Genomic DNA, 16,985 nt, shown 5'->3' with positions numbered 1-16,985 from the left:
CAAAACTCCTCTACGAGATTTATCCACAACATCTCTTAAACCCACTCTATAGTCAGCCAGCTCAAACAGAGACCAAAACCGTAGCCAGTACAGGATGGGTTTCAAAAGGATGCAATTGACCGAAAACCTAGGTCATATTTAAAAATCAGTGGTGTGATTTGGGGCAATTAAGGGCAACTCTTAAAAATGTATTCTCTGCTACCTCCAGTGCTTTTAGATTAATGTATCCCCAGAGTTCTGCTCCATGTATTGCAGCAGTTCCATCTTTAGCGCTCCAAACCTCAAGAAGGGGGGGAAATGGGTGGAATAGGGTCTTGTTTGCAAATTTTAGGATGGCTGCCAGCCTGTGCTTAAATGTAAGGGTACTTTTGGTAACCTGGGAACCACAAGAAATTGCACTAGAGGCGAATGTCAAGATAATCAAAATCTAGCACTTTCTCCAACTCCTCCCCCTTCAGCATTAATGATCCTCTGAAACCTCTATGGGGTTGGATGGCCAAAAATGTTGTCTTGCTCGTGTTAATTGCCAATCTGTGATCTAGCCATAATCTGTTAAATGTACTCAAAAGGGTCTCTAGGCCTTTGGGGTATTTTGATACTAATAAAGTATTATCCACGAGACCTAGAACTGGGGAATCGTTATTACAGCCCAAGAGGTAGTCAATGCAGCCATTTATAAACAGCTGGAAAAATATGAGGGTGAGGACGCATCCTTGCCTGACTTCTTTTGCAACTTTAAAAGGCTCATTATTTTTTCCCATTTGCACCCCATCTAGCTTATGCAAAGATATCTTGGTGGAGCCTAGAGAATAGATTAAGAAGTGGGCAGGGAAGCCTTAGGACACCGAGTGTGCTCCATATCTGATGCTTAAGGACATTGTTGAGTACCGCCTTGAGGTCGTCAAACGCAATATAAAGGCTACCCCTTTTAATGTCTACTTCTTTCCACCTTATTAATTGGAACCTAAACACTTGGTTGATTGTGCTAATTTTGGGACAGAATCCAGCCTGAAACTGTGCTAAGATTTTATTTTCATGGACCCAGGTAACGAGCTGATCTAAAAAAGCTTACAAAAAATATTGTGGCTTGAATCAATAAGACTAATTGAGCAGTATTTGGCAGGGTCAGACTTTGGGCCTTTCTTGTGAATAGGAATAATCTCTGCTCCTTTCCGCAAGGTTAGAATCTTGACTCCTGCTAAGAAGGCATTGAAAATACGTGTACGGTAGGGTTCCCAGATTACTTACTGGTTTGGACTTAAAGAGGTCTCCCAGTATTCAATCTATCCCGGGCCCTTTCCCTGCCTTCTGAGCTCTAATGACCACAGCCACTTCAGCCACTGTAAATGCCCATCCATCTTAAACAGTATTTGGTTAAAAGAAAATCTTACAGGATGCAGTGGTTAGCTTGAAACCAAGGAAATCAGTATTTGCTTTTGTTGATGGGGAGCTACTATGTAAAGATTCAAAATGGTTCAACCAGTTTGTGGAATAATGTGGGATTCTGGCTTCATCCTATGAGGCTTAGCACCATGTGCTATTATATGCCAGACGGCGCCTGGTCCCCTTAGCGCATAATAGACAAATTGTCACTCCAAGTAATTTATCTCAAGTAGATTTTGGTCATATTAAGGTTAGTTTGTAGTCTGCCCTAGCTAACTTTATAGCCTGCGGGAACGCTCATTAAAGAGCACGAAGAAGAATTCTCTTGGCTGACCTACAACCCCTAATGTACCATGTAGGGCCTGCCTTCGGGGGGACTGTCTTTCGTGGGGGAGGTTTAGTAACAAAAAATGCATTTTTAGAGTTTTAAACCATTTGATGTGGAAGTCCATATTCTTGTTGGGTGATGCCTCTAAGTTGGCCGTGTAAGACACAAGTGTAACTAGATTTTACTATAATAAGGCATACTTGGGCTCATTGTCCCACCTAATTCTCCTCCGGTTATTACTGACTGAAAGGATACCTCAAGGCAGTTGAGGGGTTCTACTTCCCCCTTCGCTACCTCCACAAAGGGAAAGGCTAAGAGGGAAATGGCCAGTCTCATATCTAGACAGGACTTCCATATCAATAAGATCTCCCCCAAATTGGACATTCAGAAACAAAAATCGATGCAGATCTTGTAGAGCTTCCTTTTAAAGTGGGAACCATTTCCAAATTAGATTTAGCTCTTGTCCTCAAGCAGCAACTCATGCAAAGATCCAGCATTTGAAAGCAGCCTGCTGGAGTGAGGATAACAATTGACTCAAAATGTGTGGAATACCCCAGTATTGATCCTCCTCACCTAATACTACGTTATTGAGTGACAATGGTTCAAAGCATATGTTGAAATCCCCAGCCACAATCACAACTGCTTCTTTCCGTGGTAAGGTGGGAATATAATAAATCAAAAGATGGAGGTGAGGGGGATCAGCAAATTAAGGAACACTCCTGCTACATACATTAAAAAGAAGACTTTTTATTTTATCTGAGGTGGAGATCTCAATGCCAAGAAGATCTGGACAATTGATAGATAATTGATTAGCACAGTACCCCAACGAGATCTTAACATAAATTAGCAGCCCACAAGAGGTTCTGTCTCATATAAACGTACATGCTGGGAAGTGAACGGTTTTAAAACCCTGCCTATAAGAAGGGAATATCTTCAAAGTTTCTTGCAATATGATTATGTTAGCTGTTTCTATTAATTCCCCCGAGTACTCTTGGAGAAAGTTGCAGCCCAGCCCCGCAATGTTCCAAGAAATCATTGTCTGTATGTGCAGGGATCATTTCTGAGGTGACCCTGTGTGTTGGACTGGGGCGGCCGCTCCCTCCCTTGTATGGTATAGTTGTTAATTAGGGTGCCAAAGTGATCCTCCCACTGGTCGAGCCCTCGCAGAATGGTAATGGGCCTTGGAGCCTTTGAATTTGGGGACTTGCTATAATTTCCTCCTATTGCGCTCTTCAACACGCAAACTGGTATTTGGGCTGGGCATGGTTTCAAGAGGACATACGGATATTTCACAGGGGAAGGAATATGAAGATCAATGCCCATTCTCAGCAATCAGCCCTTTTGGCCCTTACGGCATTCGGCTGGGCCATTCTTTTCCAAATTGTCTTCGTTACATCCCTAGCTGGGTTTAACAGAGGTGGTTCAAATTTGACCCAATCCAGGTCCTCTGTAGTTATATTCTTAAGAGCAGTGTTATGAGCAAACAGCACAACAAATTCCTTCTGTTCAGGGTGTCCATTTAGCCCTTTGGAAAGAATTGAGGAATAAAGAGCAGGACTAGTTGAAACACTCCACCTCACCGCACTTATGGTGGTTTAGATCTTGCTGCTCGTTCAAATGAGTTATAGGGGGGCCTCCCTTGTTAGTCATAGGCTGTAGCTGGGAGCTATAGCTTGCCGAACTAGTGAGCTTACCTCTCGAGTGATGACCAATTACATCACAATTCGCAGCAAATTGAGACCAATTGTGGCCCAGAATTTTCCATGTTCCTTATAGGCCTGTTTCTTCCAAACCTTGTGGGTGTGGTAATGCTTCTGCATTTCAGTGGACTCTTTCTTCTTGCCACTTGCCATGTTGTTAGATCATATCCCTCTGATTTCTAAGGCAGAGTTTCTGACCCTCTTGAATAGAGGAAGCTCAGGCTCCCCAAATGACGGCTGCCCTCCTCAGATTCTAAAAGAAGCCTTTCGGGCTTGTCCCGACCCCCCACTCTTACTGCTCAACAACTTTCTGACCACAGGTATTGTCCCTGATTCCTTGAAATGCGCCACAGTGGTACCCAATGCCGACCCCTTAGTATTGAGCAACTTCCGCCCCATCTCCCTGCTTCCTTTCCTCAACAAAATTTTAGAGGCTCACGTGCCCAACTGCCTCTATTCTTTTATTGAGTCTTCCCAATTCTTAGACCCCCAGCAGGCGGGTTTCAGGCCGGCGCACTCTACTGAGGCTGTTATTGTGGCTGTGATGGACGAGCTCAGGAGGGGAGCTGATAACAATATCACCCAGGCCCTTGTGCTTCTGGATCTGTTGGCTGCTTTTGACACGGTCGATCATGATCTTCTGATCGACCGTGTCAGCGGCGCCGGCTTTCGAGGCGTGGCTCTGGAGTGGATCAGATCCTTCTTACTTCATCGCTCCCAGGCTGTTCATCTATCCACCTTTTCAGCCACTCCTAGGAAATTAACTTGTGGGGTTCCACAAGGGTCTGCCTTGTCGCCACTCTTATTTAATTTGTATATGCAACCCTTGATTCGATCCCTATGTAATAGCTCAGCCACTATCCTCAATTATGCCGATGACATTCAAATGGTCTTCAACCTTGATTCCTCACCCACATCCACCACAGACTTTCAGTCTACTATGACTTTTATTGGCGAATGGATGCGTCAAAGCCAACTGAAACTTAACCCCGACAAAACGGAGCTTGTTTTAACTGGAGGTTTTCTTAATCCATGGAACCCCAACTTCTGGCCACCCTCCTGGGGCTCCGCTCCCTCCCCTGCTGACTCCGTGAAGAGCTTAGGGGTTATCATCAGCAAGGACCTCTCTCTAAAACCTCAGATTAATGCAGTCACTTCATCATGTTTCTTCCACCTTCGGAGAATATGAAAAATTTGCAGGTTTCTGACCACTGAGGCCCTCATATTAGTCATTATGGCTTTGGTCACCTCCTGCCTTGACTATGCCAACGCTCTTTACGTTGTCATTCCAGCCTACCAGCTTCGCCAATTACAACTGGTGCAGAATCAAGCGGCGAGACTTATTTTTCGTCAACCTAAACATCAACATGTCTCCCCCTGCTGAAGAAGCTCCATTGGCTTCCGGTGGCAAAATGCTGTATCTTTAAACTCGGCTGCACCACCTTTAAGTCACTAACTGGCCATGGTCCTGCCTTCATCACATCCAGGATTCACCGTTATGTCCCTTCTCGCAACCTTCGTTCTTTACACCACAACCTTCTTTCCGTTCCCCCCTTCAAATGGAAAAAACATGGTGGCCTTAGGTTTTCTTTTCTGGCACCCAAATTATGGAATTCTTTCCCACACAAACTCAGGTCTATCTCCTGTTATTCATCCTTCAGGAAAATGTTAAAAACTCACCTGTTCCGTCAAGCCTATGATGAACACCTGCACTTTGCCCCCCACTTTTGCACTTCCGTTTTCTAGCGCCATGAAACCGTCTGGTGTCCGAGCGCTCTATAAATAATTTTTACATTACATTACATTACTTGGTAAACAGCCTCACTTTAATTTTCTCATACTCCGACATGCACATGATGTTGCATGTGGCCCCGCTGTCAAGCACGAACCATGTATTATGTCTCCCTACTTCAATGTCTACTGTTGCGGTCGTCTTTATTTGATGCTTCTCCACGAGATGAATGTGCTCTTGTCTCCGGTCTACCTTGGGTGCATCTGACATTAGATAGAGTAGTGCCATGCTCACAGGTGTTGCCGTTTCTTCTGACTCATCGGAGGAGCTGCGATTCGCTGTTTCCACGTGTCTGGCATACCTGCTGGTGCTATTGATGGTCACACGTGGTCTTGCCTCTCTGCCCCGCTCACTTCTGAACTGCTTGCTCATGCAGGCACTTGCAAAGTGATTGTTCATGTTGCATTTCCTGCATCTCTGGCCCATTGCTGGGCACGCACTGACGTCAAGTCCGCATCTATAGCATGTTTGTGTGCTATTCTTCATTGGCGATGCCGCCGGATATTCTTTCTTCTTGCTGTTTGCCGTATTGCAATTTGCTTGTTCCACTCTTTTCTCTTTCCCCAGCTCCATCTCTTTGGCATGCGCCGTTGCTCTCGCTTCTGTGCGGGCCATGGTTAATATCTTCTCCAGCGTCGTTAGTTCCTTTAGGACATGTTCACGGAACTCTACAGACTGACAGCCTTCAATGATGCGCAGTCTTATTGTTGCTCATTGTCAAACTTATCAAACTCACAGTATGTGACTAATTAGCGCAGTCGTGTTACGAAGTCGTCAAGGGACTCCTCCATTCTCTGACACGCTGTGTTGAAGGTGTATCTCTCAAAGTCAAAGTTCCGTTGCGGGTCAAATTTCTCTGTGAGGCACTGTATTACCCCTTTGTATGTCGCTGTTTGATCTCTGGGAAACGTTATGAGCAGGGCCTTGACTTCATCCCCTGCGAGAATCAGAAAGAGGTCTAGCTGTTTGCTGTCCATGATGTCCGTGGCGCGCATGTATCGCTCTAATTGTCTAATCCACCTTTTCCACCTGATTCCAGCTTGTGGTTCCGACAGGCTGAATGGCAATGGTCTGCGAAATATCGCTTGTGGACTCCTTGTGTCACTTTCTGTGTCAACCTTTTTCGGACATGCAGCTTCCGTGCAGTCCTTTTTTTTGTGTACTTGCTTTTCTTTCTATGTATTTATTGTCTTTGTTCCCACATTTGCTTTGCCTTTAATTTGCTGTCCTTTTTTCTTTTGATACACCTTTGTGTATGTATATTTGACTGCTTCACCTTTATCTGGCCTCCAGGCCTCGAATTCCTTTTTTTTTTCACTCTTTGCACCTTTGCCTGCCTTCAAAATGGCCTCCCGGCCTTCTTATTCCTCTATTGGCTACTTTGACTGTGCTTAAGATGGCCGCCGGATCACGCTAGACCGAGATTTCCAGTGCCTGCCCTCCATAAAAGGGCCGCTGGGGTTCCTGGGCTGTGATTGGCCGCTCCCGCCTGACCCCAAGTTGGCAGCCATTGTCATGCGAGATTTATCTTTAAATCTATGTGTGAAGCAGGCTCTACGTGGTGCGGCGGACGGCCAGGACACACCGCTGCACCGCTGAAGGCCGTGTGATGCTCCCACACAAAGGCCAGTTTAGTTTACCGCTTGCCTTCAGGCAGGTTGGGGGGCCTCTTACCGCATCTTCGCTGTGGCGGGGTGGGCTCCCCCGCAGATGCCTCGGCACTCTAACCAGGGTGGGCTCCTGACTCTGTTTTTCCTGCGACCGGGTGGGGTCCGGATATCGCAGCTGTTCTTCTTTCGTTCCTTTAGGCGGCAGGCGGACCAGGGTGGGCTCCTGGCTCTGTTCTCAACTCACGAGGGACCTCGATGCATGCTTTTGGTGTTGCTTTGATGTCCCACCTTGCTCGTCGCCAGTTGCGTGTTCTCCTTGCCCCAGGAATCACGCAGGACGCAGGTAAGGGTTGCTTTACTTTCTTTATTATCCCGGATGCTTCCCTGCCCACATGCACGTCCGTCCTCATGCCCTCCTCCTTCTTACTGCCCTGTCCACTCCCTGACTGGAAGTGGTGTCCAGTTCTTGTAGTCCGGTGCAGGGTCCTAGAGCCCTTCACCACAGGCCACTACAACAGCCAGTGTGGCTTGCTCCTTTTACAGTCCCCCACTTCAACCCCTTACAGGCCTACAACCCAAGCCTCTACCTGACTTTACTTCAAGTGCTTTGAAATATCCCTAGCTTGACTCTAGTCTACTTCCGGTCACATTTTTATACTCGGATGAAGTGAGATGAATAGGCATAAGCAAGGTAGAGTAGCAGGATCTACCAGTAACGCATCTGTAAACCTTAAATTATTAAAACGCGTAAATTCCATAGGGGCATAGTGCTAAAGAAGTGTATGGTGTACTATGTAGTCTTGCTGTATATTTTGGGAGATGGCAGTGAGTTCATGGCTTTGGGAAGTAAAAAGACAACAGTGAATGCAAAGAGTACCATGAAGACTATAAATTACAATAACACTGCTCTAAACTACTTTTTATTTTAATGGTAGACTGGTAATGTAATTACAGGGAACTTTGAGACATTAACAGAGGCCTGAAGACTTGAATCTATTTACTCTGACTATTTGAAGGACACTGATTAGGCTAGTCTTATTATTTGAAACCAGCAACAGGATACAGGGCCAAGGGACCTGTAAAGGAGTCTATAAAGACGTTAATGGACAATGCTCAGGTTTATAAGACCAAAGTCCAATGTTCCCAGGATAGTAATTGTCCTTTGGAGAGATCAAGCTTACTACATACTAAACCATACTGAACATGGGCTTAGTAAAGGGAGAAAAGAAAAAAAACTATTGAAAAGTTAAACCTAATTTGTTGCTAAATCAGCAGAAGCAAATACATCCCTATAACCTGAGAAACTGTCGAGCACTCATGAGTAAGCTTACTACAAAAGGAAGTGGTACATAAGATGCAGTTAGTGGAACCACTATAAATTACGAGTTGTCTTTGATAAGCAATGTAAATCTAGGAGTCCAACAGAAGTTAGAAAAGGATAGTGAGCGTGGGGAGCCCATTGCTTCAAAACTAAGGAGTTGGCCTATGGTGGAGTGTCAGGAATTGATCTACAATGGACGATATGCTAGTAATGAAGAAGACATCTGATTCATATAATCAGGGCACGCAGGAGAAAATAGGTCGAGGCTTAGAACTCACACAGAGTCCAAGTGAATTATGCTGGGGTGAAAGTTATAATTGTATGAAGGAAAGTAACGAAGGCATTGGTATTAGCAAAACCTGACCAACAGTGTCTCTTGAGGTAAAAGACGTGGTTACAGCAAAAAAGATCAAAGAGATCTTTTGTGCCCATGGGTGTAATCAAGAAATGAACCGCGGCAATGGAGGAATGAGGATGCTCTTCAAACAATTAACCATTCTGCAACCTAAAATAAACCTGTACTGCTTCCGGAACCAAAAGAATTTGCAATAAATAATGAGGATGGTTATGAAGAAGACAGCCAGTGTAAGATATGGACAGGAGGGCAAATAAGTATAGTGCCCCTTGTCAGTGAGAATGTAAAGGAGTCTCAGCTTATACCAAAACATGTAAACAACAAATCGAGGAGAGGAGGGATAACGTTGGCAATAAGGGGAGGGGGCACAAAGTGGGAAGTCAGATTTGATGAATCAGTTAAAATATCAGCCATGTGACACAGTCATTATTTAAATGAAGTAACCCCGCCCCAGTAGGAAGAGCTAAACATTGATGGTACACAAACTGAGCTACAGAAATTCTTATCAGTTAGACTAACTGATAAATCCATGCTTGAAATTGTACAAGGGGGAACGGAATCTAAAGAGCTAATGGACATGTTACTTTGGTCAATGCTGTCAGACCAATATGAAATGTTGAAATTAAATAATACATCAAGCCCGATTAGGGGGGTTAGAATTACAAAAATAGCTCAAACAATAGGGCTGGATAATTTTAACTATGATCTTTAGTCAATAAATCAATTTGATATACTTTATTCGGCTAAAACAGCCATAAAAGACAAAAACACAGTAAAAACATACAGTTAAAAATACGAGCAATACAAATAGTGCAATGATCCTCATTCAAAAAAGATCAGATTCTCTCTTCCCTTCAATGTTGATGCTTCCATTGTTGAGGGTAGCTTACACAGTAGTATTGTGTGAGAGAAAGCAAAGCTTCTATCAGCCTATGTGGAGCTGGGGGCTGGGTAGGTATTAACCCTTTCATTGGATCATCATTGATGGAAGCTATTCAACATATTTTAGAATACATAATACATCTATTAAATAGAATGGTAGAGGATTCAGATCACAAAATTGAAATCATGTCAGCCATATTGAAGTGGTTTAACTGAAGGAAAGAATGACATGCTACTCAAAGGAAATAGTAAGGCAGAGAAATAGGAAAGGTAAAAATAGACGCTCAAATTATAGGGGTTGCTCATGATATGCAGAAGACAAAGACCAATAAATCATATCAAACTGATTTAATTTTGGATGGAAATAGTGTTAAGTGAGCATGCATAAAAAAAAGCAAGAACATTTGGGGGCATATTATCAAGGGCCATATCGCCGCTTTTGCAGCACTTTATGCCGAAAAAGGGGCGATATTTATATCGCCCTATTATCAAGCCTGCGCTAGCATGTGTTAGCGCAAGCTTTCAGGCGTTAGCTGTCACTTTTTCTATCACCTTGCATGTCAGCAATATTTATCACTAATGACATGCAAGGTAGGCGTTCCTAACCAAAATAACACGTTAAAAGTCGCTAACAGCACTGCGCTGTATTACCAATGTTGTCATGCAATAAAAGAACGTGCGCTAAGCCACGATGAACGCAGGTTTTTAACACCTGATTAAAACCTGACTGAACATGGTGATACAAGGGAGACTAGCCATGATCTCTCTCAGAGACAACAAAGATTTAGAGCTCCTGCTGCATCATTAGCCCCTTAAAATGTACAAAGGTGCTGTTGTGCAGTCAACGTAAGATCACAGCATCCAGCATGTCACATTACATTAATGGTAGCATTACATACATTTTAAAGATTTTTTCATGCTGGATAGTGCGAGGCGGCTGCAAGGTTAATTGTGCCAGTGATCGTGTCATACAGGGTGGTTTAAGGGGATTTGAAGGGGTTTTAAGGCATATTTTCAAGTTAGCTGAAATGTTATCGTTGCTAACACCCGATGCCACCGTATCGCATGAATCACTACCGCATGTTAGCGGCAGTTACCACGTACTTTCACTGTCAGTATCGCTTGCTCCCAAACTCTTCATAATACCACGGTAACAATGCAAAATTCCTCGGGGAAAGTATGCGATGAAAAAAAGCACGATATCTGCCGCAGGCGATACTTATCGTCCGTACTTGATAATATACCCCAAGGAGTCTAGCCAAAAAATAATGTGTGTGTGGATGGAAACTAGTGACAAAGGTCTGGGAAGAACCAAGTGCTATGTTAAAAGAAATGTAAAGAAAAATAGCTATACAATAGTCACCTTTCAGGACACCTGGGTGATGGATGAGCCATTATTTAATGACTCTGTAGCGTACCATAATAAAGCAATTAAGGGACATTTTGGCGGACTGAGGGGGAGCCTCCTTACACTAGTTGCAGCACAGAAAGATCTAAAAAGATTTACCATTCTAGAAGCATTCACATATTTCCTCACAATAGTGGTGATCAATAGTAAGATCAGTTTAAAGTGGTGTGAGACCTCTTATAGGAAACTGGTAATTATCGTGAATGTTTCTCTACCACCAAATAGAGATCAATTAAATATGTTGATATATTTAGTCGTGGAAATGGAGCACAAATCTCCAGCTGCCCCTATAATTCTTTTAGGGAACTTTAATATAATATAAAAATCCTCCTACAGTAAGTGTTAATGGGGAGCAGCTTGAATGTGAGAAGGCTTTGGTGATCCCAGGGAATGTTCTTGTACAATTGAAGAGTTCCCTCATGGGTGGGAAAGTGGGCTGTGCCTTATCCAGATCCAATTTGTTTGCCATAAAAGGAAGGCCTCTTAGTGATTGTCTAGCAAAAAATACATTTGACAACAGAAAAAAAATCTTCCTTGACTGATTATCCGATCGTATCCGATCAAATGCTCTGAATATTTTTCTATGGTAATAGATATGCCTGAGGAAGATAAGGTGGGGGGTTGGCCATAGGCCGCTCCAGGTAAAAATCCACTACAGTTTGGGTAATAGGGACACATGAGTTAATCGTAAAGACATCTGAATTAAGATGGAAAGATGGATTACGTGGTCGCTTACGTTGACATGAGAAATAGAAAAGTGGATATCTGGTTTATTGGCTGATTAAGGGTCGCACAATCATGTAGAGATTCTTCAGGACTATGGTGGGTTGATAAAAAACATAAAACTCTGTTCAAAGATGGAACTAGATCACAGCATGCCTCTAAAAAGGAAAACAGATGTTAATAAAACCAAAACGAATTCAAATAAGTTTAAAGAGGGTGGTCAAAATAAAATTAGCAAGAAAAGTCCTATGAGAAAGACATGTGGCGAATAAAGTCGTTGGAAAAGGAAAAACATGGACAGATATTATTGCAGCACTGCAAGGGAACATGAACCAAAACATTTGGAACCTCCTGGGTAAAGTTTCGGGGTCAACCAAAAAGACTAAAGCTTGCCCTATTAGGGAGAAAATATGGTCCAAATATATAAAATCATTATATAAGTTAAAAGAACCAGTGGTATGAACAACATCAATTGGATGCCAAAAGGTGGGAGGAAAGGGTGAAGTTAATACCCTTTACTCAGACCTGACACCATCTGGCAGTGAAGTTGAAAATCTAATCAATTGGCCTAAAGAAATCAAGAGCACAGGGGCTGGATGGACTGTTGGCCTTGATTATACAGTCCAACCCTATATTATGGGCTAAGGTTTTAACTCCCCTTTATGGGACTGTAATACAAGAAAACAGGAATCCAGAGACCCGGTGTGGAAGTATTAGAATTTCAATACATAAAAAGGGTGCAAAAGACCTTCCTCATAATTATAGAATGATCACACAAGAAGATATGAGAGACCCATGCAAGGTAGCATTTGAGTATTTTTCTCATGTACGGTTTTGTTCCATTAATCCCTGTTATTAGTGACCACAATATGATCATTTACAATAGAGCATTTTTTCTTGAGCTTATAGAATGCTCATTGATGAATATATTCACTCCCAACTAGATTCAACTCTTGTTTTATGGAACATACATGCTTAGAGCTGGACTTAAATAAATTACATGACCTCTATGTGTTAGCCACATGAGATGCCTTATGCCATATATGTAAGTTACTTACAGAGTTGAAAGGGAAACATTTGTTTGTATATACCTCTATCATATATGTGCCACATGAATGCATCATGGCACCCCTTCATATTTATCTTTCATTGTCTCTTCACACAGGTTCCTTAATTATCCTATATATTAAGACAATCATTCCTTCACTGATTGTGTGAAGAGTTTGTGAGTTATATACCATTTACCTAGTATATAACTGTGCTTCCCCTGGACTACCTGGAAGATTAACTCCCAGGTTAACCACATACGACTACAGAGGAACTTGTTCCTCTCCAACATATCCTTGTACTATGTAATCAAATCCGGTTCCTGTTTTAATTCTTTTATCTTTATACTGACAGAGTTGATCTGGGACAATATCCTCCATTTGACCGTGCTACTGTGGCATCCTTAAGTTTGGGCTTTAGCATTCTACATCATCTGCCCACGATAAATTTGTTTCTCCTTTTTCCCTAATTCATCAGATTATATGGCTTTGCTCCTATTTAAGGCTGATATACCCATTTTCCTTTATTCTTTTTCAGTATGTTTAGCCTCTCACTGTATCTGGATACTTGTCAAATTTCTATTCATTGTATTTTGCTTGTGTCCACATTTGGTAAGTCCACAGTATCCGTTTGCAATATCTACATTTTGCTCTTTTTATCAACTGGAGTTGGGTCTACTACGAGAACATATATTTATCTTGATGTCTTTATTTCTCACTAGGTACTCCTTCTATTCTATGACATGTACGGTGTATATATTAGGCACAATTAATATCTGTCTTAGGTAAAGGGTATGTTTCTTTAGCTCACTACTTTTTGCATTTTCTACACTTGGTAAATTAAGATTTTTTATGATGCAATTGATGTTATTGTCATTTTATTTTCTTTCTATCTGGACTTAGAGTACATTATTTAATCCCCGTACATACAAATCATTGTGGCTCTCCCGATGAAGGCCTTGTGTACCCTGAAACGCGCGTAGAAGAACCATCACGTAGCCACCTAATTTATATGTCAAATTTTTGGATGTAAAGCATCTTTTGAAAAAATAAGACAGTACCATCTTTATTGTGATTTTTGTTAACACGTTAATGTTTGCTTATTGTATTTCGGTAGTCATGTTGAGATATTGTTTCATGTTTGTACTAGGAAACTGAAGATGTATGTATTAGAATGATTTTAAAGAATTTTGTATTAAATAAATGAATGTTTCATGATTTATTGTGTACACTGAGTCCCTAATATCATGGTTGTGTGTTTTTGGTTAGGTATTTCTATGCATCTTCATAGTTTGAATCTTGTATACAGCCCATATTTTTCACATCATTTTCTTTACTCTTGAAAGCACAGAGGGTCCACTATTCAACATACCCCATTGGTGGTTGTTAGATCTTTCCTTCGGGTTATATAGCTCCGAACTGTTTACTGTTAACATTTCTCTTAGTATAAGTGAATAAATGTAAAATACCCCCACTGGCGTCTGATAATAATATTATCTCAGGTAGGATACCTGGGCTAAATAGAGACTGACTGCTTATATAAAACTATCTGGCTGTGTATGTATACAGTTGGTTAGTAGTATCAACAAGGGTATATATATATATTATTGTCACATCTTTTTACTTTAAAAAAAAAAAAAAAAAATGTTTACACTTTCTTACACTTTTTGATTATAGTATGGACACTTTTCTATTTCTTCTCTCTGGAATCACTATTTAAGCCGCATATTCTGTGTTATATTGACACATGTAGACATTCAAATATGGCCGACACGCTTTTACTGCTCAATGGATGTCCCCACTATTATAGCCTCTTAGTACCGCAGGGAACCGTCGGGCTGCTCTCTTATTTTATGAATGGTTCCCGATAGACTCTCTTTTTTCGTTGCAATCTGTATCAGGTTGTATCTGATACATGAGTCACCTGATAGATTCCGAGGCATAATTCACTGCTCTAATATGGCCGCCGGCGAGGTTATGAACCCAGACCTTTCCATCATGGCCGCCACTTTTTTTAAGTTCCTTCGTATGCTTTATAGGCTTTGAAATGCATAGCGCCGATCCCGTCACGTTAGTGAACATTTGGAAAATACAATGCACATATTAGATGCAGTTTTATTTGCTTTTTCTGGTAATATCAGGCTCCGGTCATTCATACAGCCCATATTTAGGGTCCCGATGAGCTTTTAGCTGTACGTTTACACCGCTCTAAGATGGCCGCACTTTATTGGATATCCGGGGTCTGTTTAAATATAGCGGACATCGGAGAAATCTTAGCGGACAACTTTTCAAACACAATGAACGGGTAGCTATACCGTGGCTTGTTCTTTATGATGGTATTCCTTGGGCATTGTACAGTTTATCCGATTAGGAACCAATTATCCTTACTATTAGTACCATTAGACTGGTAGTTTGTTACCAGTTCAAAATGGCGGCCGTGTGATCCCGACCTCTTTCGGTCTTTTTTAGCGCAGGTGATTCCTATCAACTTATCAAGGCAGGTATATATACCAGTGCTGTCATGGTGGGTTACCATCAGGCGTTATTCACACTGAGGGGACCTTTCGGTTGGGCGGTTATTTTCCGCTACATTTCTCTTCTCCGAGGTAAGTGCATGTTTATATTGCTTATCCACTTTAGTCTCTTTAGCCTTCCTTTCTTTGATAATTTTGGTTGAGGTTAAATCGAATTTGGGTTAAGTTTAATTTTGGTACAGGGCTTATTGTGCCTTGGGTGTTTATTCTTATTCTTTTTCTCTTTGTTATTTTCTTCATGTAAGCAGTATGCCTTCTAGTATAGAGTAATGGTTGGGCTACCGCTTGGGTGCTACTTCCTACCTGTTTGACAAAGGACTTTCAATAAAATATCCCCATCCATCATGAACATCTGGGACTGGGGGACACCTGGAATACATTTGGTCTTGGGTACATGTAGTTGTAGATTGATTATATTATAGACAGCCTGTTGCCATATCCTTCCTCTGATCATTGGATGTACTTGGTTATTTTAGAACTACGGAGGTGGAACCACGAAGACATTTCGTTTGATGGCAGGATATCCGCTATATAAGGGGCACTTGGTCAACCATAGGTATTGTTTGGTCATTTGACGTTATCTTCAAATGTCATATAATAGGATCAATATTAAATAGGTTTCTGTTTTTCTATTTCCAGATTTTAGTGCACATCGTATGTATGGTGCACTGGATATTTATTCACATATGAAGAATTGGACACTTATTCATCTCATCCTCTAGACCTGGATAGTAGGTTTATAGGCAAGTTGGATATACACCCCCCTTTACCTTGTCATTAATCCTAAATTGAATCACACATTGGTGCATGGACCGTTTATTATCCATATATTGAATCCTTGCAGGACTCCTCTTAACAGACTTGCTTGATCAAATAACAGAATAGTTTGTAACAAGTCGGTTCATCTTTTCCTCTGTCATAGTTTGTGGTACCAAGACCCCGTGTATACATGACCGCATATGATTGAACCTTCTCTTGAACATCCATATGGACACTGACCATTCTGTAAGTGGCATGTCATTCAGTGTTGATGATGATTAATGTTCATGGATTACTCTGGGATGTTGGAATATTTGATACGCTTTTTTTCTTTTCACCTTGTAATCTCCAGTTTGCATATTTATCCGCTTCGGATGCTCGCATAGGTGGTATTTTCACCAGATTCAGAGTCCATATTAACACTTATCTTTTACTGATTCTAATTGCAGTACTGTAAATAGGGATTGACAGAGCGGTCTGCCACACAGCTGGTTCCAACAACTTTTGCTGGTTTTTGTCATCACATTCTGGACATTGAATTTTCCATTGGTAGGTGCATTTCTTTGTCCTTGAGCCCCACAATCTTGGGGTACCAAGAGGCACTCATGTTATTAGAGTGTGCATTTTCTTTGTTAAATATGAAGAGAGGTTTATGTCCCATCCATAAACAAACTGCATGTCATATATTGTTAATGTATACTCTCACCCTCAAACTTTGAGTTCCCAATGGATGTACATACTTTTGTACATAACAGTTATAATACAAAAAACAATATATGTTTGTACAATGTTAACTTGTGGTATCATTGACTGGCTAGACTCCAGAAATGCAGCAATGTAAAGGCTCTCGCCTAATTAGCACAGATTAACTGCACAGTGTAGATGCACGTTGTTTTTAATGCATGGGACCATTGAATACTCGACTGGGTGTTGCAATGTACCATCTTTTAATTGTATGTTTATTTTTCTTATCTTTTTGTAAACACAGCCCTGAAGAAGTCCCGGCTGGGACGAAACGCGTCGGCTGTTCTATTTTCACTTTGTTGAAAAATAAATCATCTTGAATAAAACGGACTTGCTGGACATTCATATTTACCTAGTGACTATTGAAAAACTGTTTGTTTTATGGTGCACCTGTGCTTTT

This window comes from Lissotriton helveticus, chromosome 2_1 (genome assembly GCF_964261635.1).
Source record: "Lissotriton helveticus chromosome 2_1, aLisHel1.1, whole genome shotgun sequence".
NCBI classification, from domain to species: Eukaryota; Metazoa; Chordata; class Amphibia; order Caudata; family Salamandridae; genus Lissotriton; species Lissotriton helveticus.
The sequence above is the reverse complement of the archived record's forward strand: the minus strand, read 5'-3'. Positions refer to the sequence as shown.